Below are 20,536 nucleotides of genomic sequence, written 5' to 3'. Positions count from 1 at the left end.
TGGAAAAAAAAAAAAAAAAGTTACTCTGCTGTCTCAAATGTAATGAATATTTAGAGCTCCCCGTTCAATAGATATTTATTGAGCACTTATGATGGGTCAAGAACTGGGATACAGCAGTGACCAAAATGGCATTCCCTGACCTTGTGGAGTTTCCATTTTCTGGAGAGGGAGACTATAAATATATAGGCTATTAGAAGATGGCGAGTATTATGGAGGAGGCAGGTGAAGAGTGGGGCAGGTATGTGGTCATAGAAGGTATGACTGGGAAGGTAGCATTTAAGCAAAGACTGTAGAAGGTGAGGGCCACTGAGAAAGCTAGGGAAGACCATTCCAGGCCAAGAAAACAGCTCATTCAAAGGGTTAGGCTGGAGCCAGCCTGAGCTGTTCAGTGACCTGCAGGAGGCCAGGAGAACTAAGACTACTAGAAGTAGACAACAGAATAGTCTTGCCCATAGAAATAGCAATTCGAATGCTAGTCTCCTCCGAAGACGTACTACACGCATGAGCCGTACCCTCCTTAGTGTGCTTGAAGCCGAAGGCAAAAGGGGAAAAGAGTATGGACCAGGTGGAAGAGTAATAGGGTCACAGCTTGGTGCGCACTTGGAGGGCTCTGTAGGCCCTCGGCTTTTCCTCTGATCAAAATGAAGAGGCAGGGGGTGAGGGAGACAAACAGAGTGGGCCCTTATCTGACATATTTGAAAAGATCACTCTGGCAGTCCTAAGGCTTAAAATCAATACGGACCCCAGCCGGCCAGGTGTCCTGAAGGCGGACGAGCCTGCGGCGAGCCTAGGGAGGAAACTGACCACTGGAGCAGCAGGCAGGAAGGTGGGGGAAATGGCCTCGGGTTCATCTCAGGCTTGGACGGGCAGCACCACAGGTGGTCACTGATTCAGGATGGGACCACCACCAGAGGCACCAGGAAGGACGCTTGTTGCACGGGCACCCCAGTACCACAAACAACACCTCCACTACCACACCTCTCCACTCTGCACAGCTCCATCACACATACCTCCACCACACACAGCTCTACTATACACACCTCCTCCACCCTCCACCCACACACACCTCCATCGCTCTGCATCTCCCCTACATACACCTCCACCGCACACTCCGGATAGCCACCCAGGATTGCTACTTCACCTAAAACTGGAACCACCCCCATCACTTCTTGTCCCCTCCTTTGCTTTTTTAACCCTTGGCACTATCATCACCTAACAATGGAGGGTACATTTTACTCTTTTATTTTGTCTGTCCTTAGATTGTAAATTCCGTAGGACCCCCGATGTTTGCCTGCCTTATTCACCACCGTATACTCGGGGCCTGTATGCCACAGGTACACAGGCAAGGGCAGAGTGCAGTCTGGGCCACAGGCACCACTCAACTTGTGGACCTTCCACTGTGCTCCCGCATCCCTCCAAGGGGCACCTAAAGGCTGCTGGTCAAACCAGAACTTTTCCCTCATGTGCAGTTGTTGAGAGAAGGAAGACCAAGTTTCAAGATGGAGAGATAAGCCATGCATGGGGCCACCCCAGGTCACCCCAACCTACTCCCGGCAGGATTTGCTGGGAAATGAGCACAGGAGCTAGGTGGTGAGAGGTAGAAACCAAGGGTCGGCCCCACCCACCCAGCCTCAGGTGGCCTGGCCCTGCTGGGTCACTGATTGGTACGTTCTTGCACATGCTCCTGTTGCATCAGAAGGACTTCTTCCTAGACATCTGCTGAGGGAAGGAAAACAAGGCTTAGCATTTGGTTTTGGCTAACAGCCCTGAAATCCCACCCTTTTCTCCTCGTACTCCAGCAGGGCCTGTCAGTGGGGATCTGAAAAGCAGGAGGAAGTGAGACCAGGAAGCCCAGCCACAAGGGGACAGGAACACAATGGGTACATCCTTGCCCTGGACTCCAAACTCCACCCACTCTCCCAGATGCTGATGGCTAGGCTCAAGTCCTGACCTTGTGCCCGTGCCCTACCTCTAAGCAGGCTCTTGGGCATGTGGCCCCTCACCTTCTCTCATAGCACAGCCTTTCGGGATGAACTTGGCAGACCCTGTAAGTAACCCCTCCTCTAACCAGCCTGCCACCCCTGAAGAGGGTGTGTTCACCTCCCCCTGACCTGAGGCCTGGTCCTCTTCCATCTGGACCAGCACCCTTCCCTGGGACTGGCTTCTTGGGGAGCTGGTACCAGGGCTGGGGTGGGATGGGACATCTGTGACCAAAGGAGGGATGCCTCTCCCTGCCTCCTGTCATTTCATTTCCTCATAAGGGTAGAATGGTCTTGGGGTGGCCCCAAGGGCAGTCTGTCTCCCTTTCTCCTGTGAGCTGATGTAGGCAGAGGAGGATGTGTCTCAGGGGCAGGCTCTGCATGACCTGTGGGTGAGTCAGCCTCCATGGGGGTGAGGCGGGTGGGTCTGGAGCTGTACAAAGTCAGGGTCTGTGTGTGTGCCACCCCCTCCTCCTGGTTCCATGTTCTTTCTCCCCTCTCCCTACCCTGCATGCCCCACCCCTTCAAAGGCCTCCATGCAGTTTGTGAGGTTCTGCATTATGCTTGCAGAGGAGAGTGGGGAGGTGCAAGGCCCACATAGCCCACCCACCATGTCTGTTTCCCTCTACTTGACACCTGTGCCAAGAGGAGGACACAAGGGCAGGGCTCAGTGATAATCTACTGTGTGGGATGCAGAAAGCATGAGCAGGCCAGGCTCCAGAGGGCTCTCACACTCCAAGCCATGGGTGTGGAGGAGGAGCTGAGCAGGTGCAAAAAGAGGAGGGCAAAGGGAGGGGGTGAAGGCCAGGGACAGGCCCTGTAGGACTGCAGGCAGGGCATCTACCCAGGGTCTCACCCTTGTCTCAACGTCTTGCTCCTTTTAGTTATTGGATCGTCCATGACCTGCTCGTATCTCCTCCCAGCCTCCACCAGCCGTACCCTCAGTGAGCAGGTTAACCCCCAGTGGACTATGGAACAAATCATCTTCAACCCACCCTTTGAGGGGCCCCTTCCCTGAGATCTGTCTCATCCCAGCAGATGGCAAGTAGGAAAAGCCCTCCCAGCACAGCCCCCTCAAGAACAGAGTTCTCCAGCACAGGTCCCCCAGTAAGGCTCCCCCAGGCTAGACCTCCCAGCATAGACTCTCCCAGCACAGGCCTCTCCCAGCACAGATTCCTCTAGCACAGACCTCCTCCCAGAACAGACCCCTCTCCAGGACTGATTCTCCCAGGACACATTCCCCCAGCACAGGCCTGAGGTCTTGCTAAACCCTCCCCTGACCAATGTCTTCATATTCAGGCATCCTGAAGACCCTCCTCTCTTCTGGCTCTGAGTAACTTGGAGAACAGGTCCAGGATGCTTGATGAGGCAGGAGCTGGGGGAACTCCCAAGCAGAGCTCACTCTGCAACCAAGGCACAATTACCTGGGAAGCTGGCAGCCCTAGCCCACATAGTCAGGTCCCAGTTCTAGGAACATGGGTCCCAAGACACACCTGGGAAGCCTGGTCCCCACCATCTTGAAGGGGTGTCCACCTCTCAGGACTGGGGTTCTGTGGCAGCCCTGCCACAGCACTGCCCACCCTTGAGAGCTAATCTGCTTGCTGGGTCTCTGGTGTGTTCCTCTGTGTGGTGTCTGTGTGCACACCTGTTCTGTCAATGAAGTACCAGGGCTTGAGTCAGATGTTGGTCAAATTGTTTTCAGTCTAGACCTGCAAGAGTTCCACCCAGGAAGCACAGCTCAGGGCATACTCAGAAGCCAGGCAGAGCTGGACTCAGCCTCAGCTCAGACACATGCATGCAAATATGATCAGGCCTCGGTAAGTCCCTGACTCCATCCCATGAGCCTTGGCCTCCTCATGAGGAAACAGCAGTAGTAAGAGGACCGACCTCCAAGTGTATGGGTGGGGAGTGAGTGAAATAACATCAGAGCTGGATTAGCAGGAGTGATGTCATACCTACACCCTGGGCCCTGGCAACACGGGGGCACCCCACAAAAGGATGAGGGTTCCCCAACAGTTCAATAGTGGATTTTTTAAACGTAAACAAAAATCAGAATTTTCGTTGTCCTCTCTTGTATTACAGTTTGGCAATGTTTTACTGAGCATTTCGCTTGTCAGTACTTAGGGTTTCTAAAGCCTTAATCGGGTCCAAGAAGTGGTGCAGGTGGGCTGTGGGACAGGGAGGTTCTCAGCAGATATCAGCCTGAATCCCCACCAGCCTCACACATGACTGCCTGCTCCCCCTTTCCCTCTGGGCTCCAGCCCTCCCCGGATCTCCTCTCCCCATGCCCTGTGCCCTCCTGTCTTTCTCCAGAATGCTTTCTGCCACCTGACATACTATTCACAGCTTTGTTTATTTTCTCTCTCCTCCACTGTTATCTCCTTCCTCCCTTTTTTTAACTTAGAAAAAAGCAATTTTAATTTTAGCACGTGGGTACTTCTTTATGATTTAGAATTTGTTTTTAAACTTTTACTAGGGTATAATTTATATATAGCATAGTGCAGATATCTTAATTGATGAAGTTGTGTATATTCATAGACTTGAGTGACAACTACCCAGATGACAATATAAAACATTTCCATCACCCTAGAAGTGCTCCTTTCCAGTCAATACCCTCAAGAGGTAATCCCTACTGTTACTTTTATCCCCAGTGGTTAGTTCTGCATGTTTTTAAACATCATGTATGAAATAATATAGTACGTTTCTTTTGCTCAACTTTATGCCTGTGACATTTACCCATGTTGGTTGAGAAGTGTTATCAGTAATTAGCTTTGCTTTCTTTGCTTAAGTGCCTTTTTTCTGCTGGGTAGTGTTGTATGAATATATACTTTTTATATATTGTTTATCTATGTGAGTTTGAGTTTGGGGCCATTATGAACATTCCTGTCTGTGTCTTTGGTGCACATATGCACTCATTTGTGGATATATACTAAGGGAGTGGGATTTCCAGATCATAGGGTATACATATATGTAGCATTAGTAGATAGTGACAAACGGTTTTCCAAAGTGATGGTACCAAGTTACACACCCACCAACGCTGTATGAGAGTTCCAGCTGCTCCACATGCTGGCCAGTACTTCCTACTGTCAGTCTTTTAATTTCATCCATGTCTAATGGCTCATGGATGTTAAGAGGAATCTCACTGGGGTTTTAATCTACATTTCCCTGATGACTAATGATGATGCCTGTTCATTTGCATATCCTCTAGTGGAAGTCCTGTGTGCTTTTTCCTAAGGGATCCCAGGCACTTTAGTAGGGTGTTCGGTAAAGATGTGCTGAATGAATGAGTAATAAGTGAATCAACAAATGAATAAGATCCATCAGAGTAACAGGCTTACCCTCACCCCTGGCTGACACTATGCCTATCTCCAAAGATCTCCAGCACTTTGTAGATTTGTCTCCTTTGGTCACTGTGCATGAGAGTTGTGGCAGAGGTGGGGCACTTCGGGAGGTGATTAGAAAGGTCTGAAACCAGGATGCCAGCATCCCTGCTGAACAGCTTGGCTAGTACATTGCTCAGCACCGCCAAGCTTGAGGCCCCCTTCCATGGCTCTTGGTTTCAGAGAGCAGAGAGCAAGGTGTGCCAGGAGCGGGTGCTGACACATTTACACATTTACTACCACTTTCTACCCAGTCAAATCCCACCCTTTGTCTCCAGCCTAGGCGGCCCTGGCCTGTGTGCTCCACCACATCCTGGGCAACCCCAAATCCCCACTCAGCAAAGGGCGGGACAGAAGAGGGTGACAGTTCTCGGAATGAGAGGACTACAGGAACTATATCAGACTTGAGTCCCAGAAGTGGGAGGTGTGCATGGAAAACAAAAATACGCTGGGAACCCAGAAGAGGAGGAAGTGCAGGGCTCACAACCAGAGTTAAAGCCCAGGTGGGGAAATCTAACCTGAAAATCCTGAAGCACAGCAGTAGGGGGTGACCAGGAAGCCCTTGTGGGAGGATCCAAGTCTAAGTAGAGGTGAAAAGATCAAGAGCACTGCCTGAATTCAGAGACGTGGTATGTAATCATCCTCTGGCCTCCTCGCTGCTGGCCGAGATGGGCACACAGCCCCACACCTCATTCCTGCATTCCCTGCTAAAGCACTCTTTGAGCACCACTGCATACCCACGCTTCACTGGGCATCCTAGATAAAGAACTGCCAGCGCCCTGCTATCACGTAGTTCACACGCCAGCGGAATAGATAAAGGCATAATCATGCAAAATTAGAGCTTTCGTAGAAATAAAGGCAAAGTATACCAGAGGCTGGGCAGGGTGAAATGAAGGGGTTGCCATAACCTGACTTGCATTTAGAACTGTCCTTCTGGTGGTAGCCAAGGTAGAGAAGGGGAGAGCCTGAGGCAGTGACCATTGTGAGGGATGTGGAGAGGGTGTCTTGGCCAGTTTGGGGAGGGAGCCTTAGCAAAGAAGTTGTGGGGGCTAGTGAGAGGCCCTGGGGAGGCAGAGCTGAGGGGGCTGGAAAGCTGGAGGTGAAGACCCCGGAGAAGGAGGACTCAAATCTACTTCAGGGTTTCTAGCCAAGGAAACTGGAGGGGCAAGTGTTCACTCAATCCAGGTAGACAGAGGCAAAGGGAGCACTGGATTCTGCCTGTTTACCCCCCCTTCAGTCTCCCCTCTCCAGCACCTCCCCCAGGCCCTAGAGCTGATGCAAGTAAAAGGGTGGGAGCTGGGAAGTTCAAGGCAGGAGAGAATACAGCTCCTAACTCAGCCCACATCTCTCAGACAGACCTGAGCCCCAGGGGGACCAGCCTGGGGGCAGTGAGCTCTCTCCTGGGGACCCGAGAACCGTGCTGAGAGTCTGTGAGTACCCACAGCTATTCTGCCAGGCCAGGCCTCTAAGCTGGGCTTCCCCTACTGCCCTGTCCCTGGGCCTAGGGTGACTCTACTTTCCAAACCCATAATGGAAACGTATCATCTGACACATGTGTTTTGGAGGGGACAAAGGGAAAAATTTTCTTAAAGACCTAGGATGGGTGGTTTCCATATCTACACTGTCGACTAAAAATTAGTCACAACCTAAAAGTTGAGAGTTATGTTTTATTTGGCGGGAAATTTTAGGACTTCAAACCCATGAGGTAGCATCTCAAGTAACCCTGAGAGAACTGCTCCAAGAAGGTGAGGGGGAGAGCCAGGGTATATAGAAGTCTTGCAGTGAAATGGCAGGTAGTCTGACCATCAAAAGATTATTGTTAATTCAAGAAAATCAGATATCCCAAGTTAAGGAATCTAGGGCTTTTCTATGTATGGGAAAATGCAAGAGTCTGGGCTCACTGAAATCATTCCTTTGATATGCGCCTCAGCTATCTGGGGCCAGTATCCTGTGTTTTCACATCCTGAGTTTCCTCAGGGGTCACCAGCTCATGTTGGAGGACTGCATTCACTGATGACTGTGACATCCTTTGTTTACTGATATGGCTGGCAATATTCCGTTTATCACCACCTTGCTTACATTTATTCATTTATACAGCAAATAGTCACAGTGGAGCTATAGCTGTGCCAGGTGTGGGGCCTCACTGGAGTGGACAGGGCAGACCTGGTCTCTGGCTCTCAAGGCAGGCATCTGGGCCGCTCAGTGGTGTCTCCACCCCAGAGACAAGATGCAGCAGATCTTTAAGGCAGTGGTTGATTAGTTCAGGAGGGAGGGTAAAGAGTGGATTGAGGGCTGTGGGTCTGGTGTCAACTTACCTTGGCAAACAATGAATACCTCTGTGGCACCAGGCCCAACAGAGATTCCCTGGTCTGGTTTCTGCTGGGTGAAATCAAGAGCTCAGCTGGATAATTTGGGCAGCTCCTTTAGCTCAAAGATGTGTTGTTCTGCTCTCGTCTTTATCTGGGGAGCAGCAGCCCTCTGCCCAAAGGGACTGACTTTCCAGGGCCAAGCAGCGGATGGGAAAGTGTGAGTAACTCCACACAAATTTCCCCCACTCAAAGAACTTGTGTTTCCTAGAAGGCCCAGCTGTTCATCTTCTTGTTTCTTAATGGCTGAGCAAGATGCTGTACTTGCTTATGATATTAAACACTGTTTTCCAGCAATACAGCTCTGTGGTTAAAATATAAACATCACAGGCGGTAAGGAGACAAAGAGACAAAACTTATGACTTCAGGATGGGTCAGATTCCATTTCTCACCTCAAGGAAGGGAGAAGGGATAGGCCCCACTCTTGTTCCTTGAAGAAAAGGTGGATGGCTGAGGGTGGAGGAAGGCTGAATTCTGAAGTGTATGTGTGTAAAAGAAATTATAAGTAAAAGAAATTATACGGCTTCCCTGGTGGCGCAGTGGTTGAGAATCCGCCTGCCGATGCAGGGGACACGGGTTCGTGCCCCGGTCCGGGAAGATCCCACATGCCGCGGAGCGGCTGGGCCCGTGAGCCATGGCCACTGAGCCTGCCTGTGCTCCGCAATGGGAGAGGCCACAACAGTGAGAGGCCCGCATACCGCAAAAAAAAAAAAAAAAAAAAAAAGAAATTATAAAGTCAGGCACATGGGTTCTCAGAGGGAGGCTGAAGAAGTACAGCAGGCCCTCAAGAGAGTGGGAGCGGCAGGGCAAATAGAGTCAACCTTCAGACTGGTGGACTAAAGGACAGACAGTCTGGGCTGAGCACTGCCCCCAAGCTTGAAATCTGCAATGAAATGCAGAGCGCAGAGGGAGGCATTGTAGGAAGCCCCAAAGTGTTTGTCCATGCATCCTTTCTTTCCTCTGTCCACCCATCTGTTCATTTATTTGTCTATCCATTTTTTCATCCATTTGTCTGTTCATCTGACCACCCGTCCACTCCTGCATTCCACGAATATGTCAAGTGCCCACTGTGAGACAGGCTATATGCAAAAGGGATTGATTTCTGGTCCAAAATGGAGAAGACAGGAGACTGAGCAACTGCCTCACATTTTACTCTGTGCAGGAATAGAAGGAATCGCAGAAAACTGTTGATGGTGATAAGTGGAACCGGGTGGGAAAGTGAGGCAGTGAGGGTACAAAGGATTTGTCCCTCTATGGGTTTTTTTTGTTTTTTGTTTTCCAGTACGCGGGCCTCTTACACTTGTGGCCCCTCCCGCTGCGGAGCACAGGCTCTGGACACGGGCCCAGCTGCTCCACGGCATGTGGGATCCTCGCGGACCGGGGCACGAACCCGTGTCCCCTGCATCGGCAGGTGGATTCTCAACCACTGCGCCACCAGGGAAGCCCGTCCCTCTATGTTTTCTTTTTCTGTAATGTCACTATACCATCACAAATGAAGTGGGAAAGGTGGCCCGAATTAAACAGAAATCCTGAGATTGCAATCAAGGATACATTCACACATTGCTCGCGTGGATTCTTATTTTAAAAATAAATGCACATTTTTAAAGGTATATGGTGGTGAGTCTGACCTGACAGCCAGAACCAGACCCTCACTCCTCCCTATCCTAGGGAAAGATACAGAGGGAAACTCGGTTACAAACTGTATTAGTCTGCTCAGGCTGCCAACAACAAAATACTACAGATTGGGTGGCAGAAGCAACAGAAATTTCTCACAGTTCTGGAGGCTGGAAGTACAAGATCAAGGTGTCAGCAGAGTTGGTTCCCCCTGAGGCCTCTCTCCTTGCCTCGTACATCACTGCCTTCTCCCTGTGTCTTCACATGGCCTTTGCTCTGTGCCCACATCCCTGGTGTCTCTCTGTGTGTCAAAATTTCCTCTTCTTACGAGGACACTAGTCAGATTGCATAGGGCCCACCTTAACAGCCTCATTTTAACTTAATCACCTCATTAAAGGCCCTGTCTCCAAATACAGTCACATTCTTAGGTACTAGGGGTTAAGATTTCAACACATGACTTGGTGGGGAGGTACAATTCAGCCCAGAACACAGGTAATAATTTCAACAAGGACAACAATAAGAAAATGACAGTCACAAAACACATACCTTTCATAGGCTCCTAGAGGGAATGTATGAGTCAGAATGAACGGAACCCTGTCCAAGGCAGGTGTGGAAATGCAGGCTCACAATCGGGCAAACTCTTTAACTTCAGTGAGCCTTGGCCACCTCTGGGAAACGACCTCATGATGTCTCTCTGGGGCTTGGAAGCTGGTACACTGCCATGCACATCTCAGAAACTGTTAACATTATTAAATGACGCGTTTGTACTCTCTATCCTCACCCTATCCTTCCACAGCCAGTGAGGTTGGTCTTTTTGCTGCAACAAACATTCTATCAACTCCAAGGGGGAAATGGGGCACCCAATCTGGTGGACAGGTCCACCTCACCTGTCCCTCATTGGACTGGGGGCTTGGCCTCATGGATGGCAGTCCAGATGGCCAAAGGCAGGCACCTTGGGCAGGGTTCCATCCTGCATCATTCCTTGAGAGTGGGCGGCAAGGTGGCAGTACTGACCATCTGGGGCGCTGGAGGCAGCTTGGCAGTCCTGGTGACTAAGACACCCTCTAACAGGGAAGGAAGGGAATGGGAGTGCCAGGATGCTGCATCACAGGTCCAGTGATATAATCACTCCTTAAAGCAAGTGTTAAGAACAGCAGGACTTCTCGGTCCTCAGTCATTTGCTTGACATCTCCATAGCCATGTGCACAGGCTGGCTGGCTCTCACCCTCCTGTCTGTGCTGAGCCTGCCTTCAACAGCCAGTTTGTCAAGTGCTTTGAGGACCCCCAGTATAAAGAGATGGTGTGGCTGGCCCAAGACAGTCTGGGGCAGACGGCAGAGAGGAAACAGATAGTGGTGATTGGGGGGCATGGCAGGGCTCACCGCTGCCAAGACCCTGCAGGACGCTGGCCACCAGGTACACGATAGGGTGTGGGAGGGTCCTGCATGGGGAACCTGGGAGAGAGGGAAGTGGACAGCCTCAGAGAGCTGGGGCAGGGGACTGGGTCTAGGGCTCTAGGTGGGGGGTAGAAGGGCTAGGAGAACTGGGTGGTCTGACTGTATAACAAAGGGAGACCTGGGGAAGAGGCAGGAGGCCTGGTGGGAGGGGATGTGTCCAGCCTCACTGAGGTCAGGAAAGTGCTGTCTTTCTAGGTGACTGTCCTGGAGGCCTCAGGGCATGTGTGGGTGGCAGAATAGAGACCCACAGAGTGCCTGGAGCACGATGGGATGTGGAGCTGGGAGCCATGAGGATTCCCGCCAACCACTGGTTGGGAAAAGTGGGAGTGGGTAGGGAAGGCTGGGGTGTGGGCAGTTGTCTCATGTGTTCTCTCGGGATTTTAGTTTTTGGAGGTGATGAGTAGCCATGGAGAGGTTAATGCCACTGAAAGAATTTACTACTCACATTTCCAGAGAGAAGGGGACAAACCGTGCCACACAGGGCCCTGGGGATATATTGGGATGGTCAGGAGGCAGAAGACAGGAGCAAAGAGAAGGCACAGACCATGGCCTTTATTGGAGTTTCTGAGGGAAGGCAACGTGGGACAGAGTAAACAGCTTAGGTTTGGCTGGTTTGAATGATTACAGTGGGCTCTGCGCTGTAGGAGTGGTCTCTAGTTGCCTGGTACCTGGCCCTGGGTGAGTTAGGGCAGGGGAGATATTTACTTGGTGTGGGGGTGGGGACATGGCCTTGGATCAGCCAGTCTGCACACTGAAAGGAGAGCTCTAGGCAAGCTGACATGCAGGAGACATGTGGTTCGGCCCTGTGATTAATGCACATCAAATAGACAGAATCTAAGAAGACATAAAGCACACAGTTAGAACACACAATTAGGACAGCAGTCAACACCAAGGCCAAGACAAATAGCAATGAGTGGCCGTCCTTTCCTAGAAGTCAGCAGGGCTGGGTCTGCCCCAACTCACAGCCTCAATGTTTTAATGTATATACTGTGCATAATGGCACCAGCCCTGCCTGCTTAGAAGCCAATGTGGAGGATCCCAAAAGATAATTAGGATGGGAGAGCACCTTGAAAAGTCAAAAGTGGCCTGCTACGTTTGCTAGCAATGGGAATAATGAGTGTCCATCGAGGAGAGTGCGGTGTCTGGTGGGAGCCCTGGGACCAGAAACTAGCACCAGATGACCTCACGGAGAATGCAGGGTGGTGGAGGATGCTTCCTGGAGGCTTGGGAAGGATGCACATGGCCTCCAGGGAAGATAAGCCCAGAGGACCCTGACACCGCTCTTCATGCAACCTCCTGGACCTTGGGGCCAGAGGTCTCAGACAAAATGAGAGATCGCGGCCAAAACGGAGGACAAGCCTGGTGTGATGTGGTCACAAGAATAGTGGCCCTGTTCCCTCGTGGCCCTGCCGCCATTAGTGTAGTGACAAGGGGGTCTGTAGTTCTGTCTTTGGATAGAGGCCAGTAGCCCCAATAAATCTGTGGGGAGCAAAGAGCAGAGCCCCTGGAGCAGGGAGGGCTGGCAGCTTCCTTGTCCCCGCTGAGCTGTCTCTGATTCGCACCACAGGCTCTCTCATGAGCTCATCAGGAAGTTTAGGCTAAAGCTCAGTAAGTTCCACACCTCTTACAACCAGAGCCAGGTGCTGGTCAACGGGGTGCACAGCGCACGGGGGAGGTACAGGCCTACCTGCGTCTGCTGGGCTATCAAGTCAGGGCAAATGAGGAGTGGAAGACGGCAGAACAGCTCTTCCTAGAATCACTGCCAGGGAGTGTGAACATACCACGCTCTCGGACCCCACCCAGCCTCACTCTGCCACGGTGGCGCCAGGTTTCGTGCTTTGTCCGTACTATTCACAGTGGCCTCGTAGGCCTACAGAAATGTGTCCAACGCCAACAAGGAGGTAGACTTCCCACCTCTGTAACTCCCAGGTTGGTGGGGGAGCTCTGGCCCCTAACTTTACAGCCCCGTAATCTGTCCAATAGTTAAGTTTCCACCTTCGGGACATTCAGACTAGTTGTGGGACAAAGTCCCTGAACCCAGGAGAGAACATATATAAAGCAACCTTGGATGTACACACAAGTAGAAGCATGAGTGAGGGAGTGGGAACATGGGGGGCTGGGCCAGGCTGAGGTGAGTGCCCATGTGGGGTGGAGTTTGGCTCTCACTGAGTGCCCCTCCTTCCTCCATGCCCAGGTGGTGGAGGAGCTGAAAAGCAGTAGCTGCAGCCAGGTGCTGGAGAAGCACGACTCCTTCTCCACCAAGGTCAGTCCTGGGACCCACTTCCTGCTGCCCACAGCCCACCCTGTCACAATCTATGGAAACCACGGCAGGACCACCCACCCTCTTTCCAGCCTGTAGCAGGAGAAACATGTTAACCCTTGACCCACCCTCCCCAGCAGGCAGCCAGAGGGAGCCTGTGCACAGACCCTGCTGCACATCCTCCTGCCTGTGGCTCAGGGCTGCCCAAGATGGAGAGGGGGTCCTTCCTCACCCACATCCTCCAACCTCTTGCTGTCTCTTACTCAGCCAAGCACACTCTCCAGGCCTTGGCATTGGGGGTTCGCTCTGCCTGGAATGCTCTTCCTGCAGATATCACATGGCTTGGCCCTCAACCTTCTTCAGGTCGTGGCTCAAATGTCCACTTTAAACTGAGGTTCCTCCCATCTGGCACCCTCCCATCTTCCTTTCTCTGCAATATTTTCCACCCTAACGCTTCAATCACACTGGATTGAATCTTTTACTTGTTTAATTTGTTTATGGTCTGCTTCCCCTGCTAGAATGTAAGCTCCTGGTGGACAATGGTGGTGGGAGGGAGGGGAAGGAAGGGGGGAAGGGAAACGGGAGGAGGGAAGGAAACAGGGAGAGGAGGTACAGGGCTTGGAGAATAAGTCAAGCTAGAGAAGATTCTCAGTTGCCCACCCCTACCCCCCACCTTCCACACACCCCATGCACAGAGGCAGGGAACCTACCACCCCCTCTGGGTTCTGGTTTTGTACACTGCAGATCTTGAAGCATGTCTCCAGGAACTTTGTGATGTTGCTTTTCCTGGGATGGTGGGGCCCTGCCACCTTGTCTCTGGTTTAAACATGCGTGTTTGATAGAGGTTTTTGCCCAGGTTAAGGCGAGACCAGCCATGCCCTGTCATCCTGTCAGTCCCTGTCAGGACTGCACCCCGAGTGCCCAGCCTCTAGGGTGGCTGCACTGGTGACAAGGGTACCAGATCAACCCTGGACACCCTTCAGCCCTCGGCAAGCTGAACAGTTGGTCACCCTTACAGGTGAAGCCCTCCTGGCCAGTTCTGTTGTGTGAACTCTGGCCTTGCTTGGGAGAAAGGAGCAGGGGTGAAGCACAGGGCACAATCCTCAATGGGCACTTCCAAAGGGAGAACTTCAGGGTCACTTGCTGGTGGGCTAGCCAGTACCACAGTGTGATGGTGGGGGATGAGGGCAGGGTGAGAAAAATTACTCAGTACATAGATTCCTCCAGATCAGTGTCAGCAGCCCAACGTAATTGCAGTTGACAGGAAGACTGGGCCTCAGTTTCCCCACCTGTAAAACAGGGGTGATGAGCTACTTCTTAGGATTATATGAGGCTCATACAAGTGAAGGGCTCATCAGAGGGTTTGCATGTGGGAAGTAGCACTAAAAGTTAGCTGTTTTCCTGTTATTAGGACAAAGGAGAGCATTTTGAGACTGTCAGAGCCTAGTACAAGTAGACCCATGGCAGCCCCCAGGGGCCCGGCTGAAAGGTCTGGCCTATCCACTCTGTCCAATTCTGTTTCTCCCTGTCCCTGGATGCAAAGCAAGGGTTCTCATGTTGGCTTCCAGACAATCTGACTCCCCTGCCTTCTCTCCCTGTACGTGGCGGCTGGTTGCAGCGATACCTGATTAAGGTGAGGAACCTGAGCCAGGGGGCCGTGCACATGACTGGGGACCTGTCAAATGCAGATGCTGGCTACTACGAGGCCTTCTTGGAGACCCTGCGTGCCATCATCTCCCTCTTCCAGGAGCCCCAGTGGGAAATGGGGTGGAGAAATGGGAAAATGGGCATGGGTTCGCCAGTTACTAACCAGGACAGTGGGCAAAAGAAAGTTCACATAAATCAGGTAGAAAATCCCAAAAGAAATGGGGAAGAAGGGAAAGCAGGGGTTTCCAAACTCCAGTGAGCCTCAGAATCAGTAGGGGTCTTGTTAAACACAGAAGGTTGAGCCCCACCCCGAGTCTCTGATTCAGTAGATCTGGGCTAGGACCTGAGAACATGCATTTCTGACATGTTTCAAGGTCTGCTGCTGCTTTCTGTCTTTCTGTCTAGGATCCCCACTTTAAGAACCTCTGGCTAAGAGGCAGTCACATCAGGGAGCTACAGATCTGCTTTGCTCTGGGCCTCACCTGCTCTCTGGTTACAGAGATGAGGGTCCTTACAAGGGCCCTCACTGTCTTTCATCCCAGGAGGATGTATCAGGGGGGTGAACTCCAGACCCCAACCACCAAACCCCTGGTCGCTGTCAGGATGGTCTGGGGCTACAAAGATAAAATAGACCGGGATTCACTCTCCCTCAGGGTTCTGTGACCCAATTCCTGCAAAAAAAGGCTACAGATATTCGCGAGAGGGCAACAGACCCTGCAAGCCTTCAGTGGCCAAGGGGACTGGCTCAGGGAAAATGGAAGGAAGAGGAGGGTCTTAAGGCAGGCTGAGTGGGGTGAACACTTGAGGAGGCGGGGGGGCGGGGTGTGTGTGTGACTGCCAGCCAGGCATGATTCATGTTTCAAGCTTGAGGCTCTGGCAAGGGGCTGTACCTGCCCAGAGGGAATGCATTTTTCTGATTTGTCAGCCCCCAAATGGCACCTATCTCTAGTTCCCTGGAGCTAAGAGTCCCCCTACCTGGCATGCCCTCCTTTTGCCAATGGCTTACCTCCCTAACACACAGGCCAGAGCAGGTCCACGAGAGGGCTCAGCCTTTGTACAGTCCAAATGGCCCATCCTCTGCCCGACCTTGTCCATTAACCTGCTTCCCTGTCTCTCCCTTGCCTGCGCACTCTCAGGTTTGATGAAATCGCTGGGGGCTTTGACCAGCTCCCCCAGGCCCTGCATGCTGCCCTCTTCCCAGGGACAGTCCAGCTCCCCTCGCCAGCAGAGGAGGTACAGTCGTACGGAGACCATGTCCACATCACCTACCGAACGCCTGACCCTCTGCAGACCAGGGCACGTCTGACCACCGATTACCTGATTGTGGCCACCACAGCCAAGGCTGCCTGGCTCCTCTGTTTCCGGCCACCTCTCTCCCATGGCAAGGAGGACACACTGAGATGCGTGCACTACAGCAGTGCCACCAAAGTGATCCTGACCTGCACGCAGCATTTTGGGGAGCACAGAGGCATCTTACGGGGCAAGTCCAGCACGGACCAGCCTTCCACTTCATCTTCTAGGCCAACCACATCTTCCCCAATGGCACGAGGTCATCCTGGCCTCCTATACCCTGGACGATGACTCTTCTTTCTTCACTGTCATGGACGTGCCTGGGCAATTGATATTGTCCTGGACAACCTGGCAGTAGCCCATGATCTCCCCAAGGAGGAGGTGCGGGCCCTGTGCCCCTATTCCACGGTCGAGCATTGGAGCCAGGACCCCTACTCCATGGGCAGCTTTGCCTCCTTCACTCCCTACCAATATGTGGACTATGCCCAGGAACTCTGTAAGCCAGAGGACAGGTCCACTTTGCTGGGGAGCACACAACCCTGCCCCCGAGGTGGATTGACACAGCAACCAAATCAGGGCTCAGGGCAGCACAGAACATCCAAGAGGCTGTGGGCATGGCTTTGACCAAGGACCCCAGAGACCCAAAAGAACCCCACTCCAAAACGGAGCTATAGCTACATCTGAAACACAATACTGTAAGTCAACTATACTTCAATTAAAAAACAAAATGGAGGGCTTCCCTGGTGGCGCAGTGGTTGAGAGCCCGCCTGCCGATGCAGGAGACACGGGTTCGTGCCCGGATCCGGGAAGATCCCACATGCCGCGGACCGGCTGGACCCGTGAGCCGTGGCCGCTGAGCCTGCGCGTCCGGAGCCTGTGCTCCGCAACGGGAGAGGCCACAACAGTGGGAGGCCCACCCACGTACCACAAAAATAAAAAATAAAAAAATAAAAAACAAAATGGAGCTATAGCCAACTTTACGACACCAGGAATTAGAGTAACTCTGGTCACCAAGGTCCACCAGGAAAAGTCTCAAAATCCACTCTCTCACTTTATCTCCACCTTTTTCCAAAGATGCCAACCAAGAGGTGCCACATAAGGCCAAGGAACAAAGTCCCTCTAATATTTGGCCACCCAATACCTTGGATTTATTGGCAATGTCTCAACAACAACAACATGTGATATAGTGATTAAAACAGTAAAGCATTCATTAAGTTTAAGGCTATCACTAAGTGTTTTACTTACATTGTGGGTGGCATCTAAATAATTATAGAATTGAGTGCTGAGAGTTAGGGAGGGCTTTGATTTCCCAGGACCTTGCCTGCGGTCCTTGGCTCCTCTGTTATTCCTTTAATCTGAGTCTAGCCCCCCCTCCCCTCCCCATGTCTACTCCTCCATCTCCCGTGACTGTGAATTTTCAGAGAAGTTGGGAACTTAGATGGAGGCAACCTTGTTGCCAGCAACATGCTCGATGCTTTTCCATGTTATTAAAGAAACCTTCAGTGTACATATTCTAATATTACTCCATTTTATAGATGAGGAAAACTGATTTTCCAAGAGGTTAAATAACTTGCCTGAGGTCACAAATGATGGTCCAGAGGAATCAAAACCTAAGTCATCTAAACCCAAATCTTGCTTCTACACTCAGTGGCTCTGTCTTATTCTTGTTTGTATTCCTGAAAAAACAATTCACATTGTTGACATCCATCAGTGAATATGTTGAATGCTTGAGTGATAGAAGTTCTCAGAATGCACAGCATCAAAACTGCATGGTCTGCCCTCCATCCTTTTCCTATCCCCCTGGATCTTCTTTGCCTGGCAGCCCTGAGGGGTGAGGAGGCAGATAGATGGAGTTAATACTGATGAGAACTTTCAGGCAGACAGATGCATGAGGTCTAAAGAGGCCCATCATTTGGCAGTGACCTGGCCTGAATCATGTCCCTAAAGGACCTCTTGGAGGTATGAGTAATCACCCAGAATGTCCCAAGAAGGGGCCAGGTGACTTTGAGGTTACAGGACAGTTCATCACCAAAGGCAAAAAGGTACCTTCAGAACCAGCTGAGAAAGTGTCATTCTCTTTAGAGTCTGAGGCTAGGACAGAACAACAAGGTACCCAAGAACCCTCCTCCAGCTGGGAGGGTCTGGGATGTTATCCTACTTGTAAGCTAACAAGTTAGCTTGCCACAGTTTCATGGAAGCTGGCAGAAGACAAGAGACTCATGGGTCAGAGGCAAAGGATTTTATTATTCATGCACAGCAAGTAGCATAAGCACCCCAAGCCACCAAGTCCCAATGGGGGCAATGCAGAGGTACCCAGGTACACACCATGCATTTAGTGGCGTTGCATTGCAGCTGAGGAACACTGAACTCAGAAAATTGACCAGTTGGAAAGCAAGCAGTAAGCAAACCTGCTCTTTGTGGGGGGTGAGTAGGAGGTGGGGGAGGAGACATCATCTCATCCCTCAACGTTGCTCACTAAAACACAGCTCTGAGAAACAGCCCAAGCAAAGAGCAGTCAGGGCCTTGCATTTTAAGCATATACAACAGGAATGTGCAGAGACACTCAGGCCTCATTGGTGATTGACTTTCCCAACATTGACGGACCCATACTTCAATCACTTCCCTACATAGTGTGGCTTCTATCTCCTTCCTCATGTTCACCTCCATAGGGGCTGGCACCCCCAGTCTCACTGAGTCCCCAGTCTATCTCACTGTACACATGAAGTTCACATGGATTAAACAACCACTCTGATAGTGGCTCTGAAATCTGGTGAATCAGACCCAAATCCTGCCTTTGGTGAACTTGGAGACAAGCTTAGGGACTGTCTTATTCCATAAGGGCTGCTATAACAAAAATATAATAAACTGAGTGGCTTATAAACAGCAGACATTTATTTCTTACAATTTTGGAGTCTAGAAAATCCAAGATTAAGGTGCCAGCAGATTCAGCAGATTTGGGCCTGCCTACTGGGAGCTCAATTTCTTGCTGTGTCCTCACACAGTGGCAGGAGCAAGGGAGTTCTCTGGGGTCTCTTTCATAAGGGCACTAATGACATTCATGAGGGCTCAACCCTCATGACCTAAACACCTCCCAAATCGCCACCTCTGACTACCATCATTTTGGGGATTAGGTTTCAACATAAGAATTTGGGGCAGGGGGCAACAAAAATGTTCAGTCCATAGCAGGGACTATGACATATGTTCAAATAAGTGTGACAAGTGACAGATGATGGTGTTTGTGAGAATAAAATAGGAAAAACGTTGGGAGGCCAGAGGTGGGCTTCTTCCTGGATTATATCTGCTGAAGGCTGATGTCATCCATTATGTAGGGAACAAGTAACAATCAAGATACAGAGCTATTTCATCAACACAAAGATCTCCCTCTTGCTATGCCTCTGTAGTCACCTCCACCCCACTCCCTACCCACCAATAAACACAATCCCTAGCAACCACTAATCTGTTTTCAGTCACTATAATTTTATCATTTATAGAATCTTGTATAAATAAAATCATGCAGTATGTGACCTTTTGAGATTGACTTTTTCACTCTACATAATTCCCTGAGGTATATCCATGTTGTATCCTGCATCGATAGTTTATTTGTTGTTAGTGCTGAGTAGCATTCTGTGGTATGGTGGTACCACCATTTGTTTAACCATTCACCTACTGAAGGTCATTTCAGTTGTTCCCTGTTTCCCTGGTTTTTGGCTGTTACAAATAAGGGTGCCATGAACATTTGTGTACAGGTTTTGTGTGAATATCAGCTTTCACTGCTCTGGGATAAATGCCTAAGTATGTAATTGTTGGGTCATATGGTAAGTTCATGTTTAGTTTTGTAAAATGTTGTAAGACTCTTTCCTAAGTGGCAATGCCATTTACATTCCCACTAACAATGAATAAGTGATATACTTTCTCCTCATTCTCGCTAGCACTTGGTGTTATCGCTGCTTTTTTTTTTTTTTTTTTGTAATACGCGGGCCTCTCACTGTTGAGACCTTTCCCGTTGTGGGGCACGGGCTCTGGACGCACAGGCTCAGCGGCCATGGCTCACGGGCCCAGCCGCTCTGCGGCGGCATCTGGGATCCTCCCGGACCGGGGCACGAACCCGTGTCCCCTGCATCGGCAGGAGGACTCTGAACCACTGCGCCACCAGGGAAGCCCTATCACTGCTTTTTATTTTAGCTATTATGAAGAGCTTGTGGTGATATCTCATTGTGATTTTAATTTGCACTTCAACAACGTTGAACATAAATGTCTTGTCATGGCATTGGCTCATTTTCTAATTGGATTGTTTGCTTTTTTACCATTGAGTTTTGAGAGTTCTCTATTATATCCTAGATATGAGCCCTTTGTCAGATATGTCGTTTGCAAATTTTTTTCCTGTTTGTTGCTTGTCTTTACTTCCTCTTAACAAGGTCTTTTGCAAAATAAGTTTTTAATTTTAATGAGGTCCAATTTAATATTTTCTTTTGTGGATCATGTTTTTATTGTCACGTCTAAGAGCTCTTCACTAAGCCCTAGGTCCTAAAGGTTTTCTCCTGTTT

This window comes from Kogia breviceps, chromosome 4, assembly GCF_026419965.1.
Source record: "Kogia breviceps isolate mKogBre1 chromosome 4, mKogBre1 haplotype 1, whole genome shotgun sequence".
Taxonomy (NCBI): Eukaryota; Metazoa; Chordata; class Mammalia; order Artiodactyla; family Physeteridae; genus Kogia; species Kogia breviceps.
The sequence above is the reverse complement of the archived record's forward strand: the minus strand, read 5'-3'. Positions refer to the sequence as shown.